The sequence below is a fragment of the Micromys minutus genome, assembly GCF_963924665.1.
Source record: "Micromys minutus genome assembly, chromosome: 3".
Classification (NCBI taxonomy): domain Eukaryota; kingdom Metazoa; phylum Chordata; class Mammalia; order Rodentia; family Muridae; genus Micromys; species Micromys minutus.
The window spans coordinates 20,323,934-20,325,210 of record NC_137972.1 but is presented as its reverse complement, the minus strand read 5'-3'; the positions used below and the strand labels follow the sequence as shown (position 1 = coordinate 20,325,210).

The window sequence follows — 1,277 nt, the reverse complement described above, 5'->3', positions numbered from 1 at the left end:
TCTCTCTGTCTCCCCCCCTCCTTCTCTCCCTCCTACCCCCTCCATACACACAAATTCAAAAAGTCTCCACTGGGGCTGGAGGTGGTGGCTCTGTCTGCCACTCTCTTCTCCTAGGTCCCCAACTCCTGGACATAGTCCAAGCACAGGCAACAGTCTCCAAAACCAGCCACTGGCTGTCCTGGGGCGCAGACACCAAGGCCACTCAGGCCAGGGCAAGGACCCTGAGCAGCCTAGCCAGTGCTCAGCCTCATGGCCCCAGCCAGCCAGTGAGCCCCACCATGGGCAGCTTATACTCAGAGTACCTCAATCCTGAGAAAGTTCTGGAATACTACAATGACACCACATAGACACTAAACATGCAGGAGAAGCTCTCCCACGAGGTAGCCTCAGCCTTCACCATCATTTTATGTTGTACCATGGCAGTGGAGAACCTTCTGGTGCTTATCGCAGAAGCCAGGAACAGCAAGTTCCAATCAGCAATGTACCTGTTCCTTGGCAACCTGGCAGCCTCCAACCTGCTGGCAGGTGTGGCCTTCATGGCCAACACTTTGCTCTCAGGGCCTGTCACTCTGTCCTTAACTCCCTTGCAGTGGTTTGTCCGAGAAGGTTCAGCCTTCATCACGCTCTCCGCCTTGGTCTTCAGCCTCCGGGCCATCGTCAAGGTCAAACTCTAAGGCAGTAACAAAGGCTGTCGGATGCTGATACTCACTGGGGCCTCATAGCTGATATTGCCCATCCTGGGCTGGAATTGTCTGGACCAGCTGGAGGCCTGCTCCACTGTTCTGCCCCTCTACGCTAAGCACTATGCGCTCTGCGTGGTCACCATCTTCTCTGTCATCTTACTGGCTGCTGTAATATTGTATGTCCAAATCTACCTCTTAGTGCGCTCTAGCCATGAGGACATTGCTGGTCCTCAGACGCTAGCCTGCTCAAGACAGTCACATTGTCCTGGGTGTTTTCACCCTCTGCTGGCTGCCAGCTTTTAGAATCCTTCTCTTAGACTCTGCCTGTCCCGTCTGAGCCTGTCTGGTTCTCTAGAAAGCCCATTATTTCTTTGCCTTTGCCATCTTCAATTCACTGCACAAATGGGTCTTCTATAATTTGGAGGGAGGTACTGAGGACCCTGCTGGGCTGGCAGCAGGGGGAAGGGAGTGACTAGACACAGAGGTGGGAACCCTAGCCACAGCCTCCTGACCCTCCAAATCTCCAGCTCCCTGGAGAGAGGCTTGCATATGCCTATGTCACTGATGTTTCTGGAGGACAAAACAGTGGTCTGA

At 53.8% G+C, this 1,277-nt stretch overlaps 1 pseudogene across 1 annotated transcript; it reads left to right on the top strand.

Annotated features, from left to right (window-relative positions):
* Positions 1-278: 278 nt before the first annotated feature.
* On the top strand, positions 279-1,277 carry LOC308419061 (sphingosine 1-phosphate receptor 2-like; annotated as a pseudogene). Its single transcript has one exon. The product of its transcript is annotated as a sphingosine 1-phosphate receptor 2-like (transcript).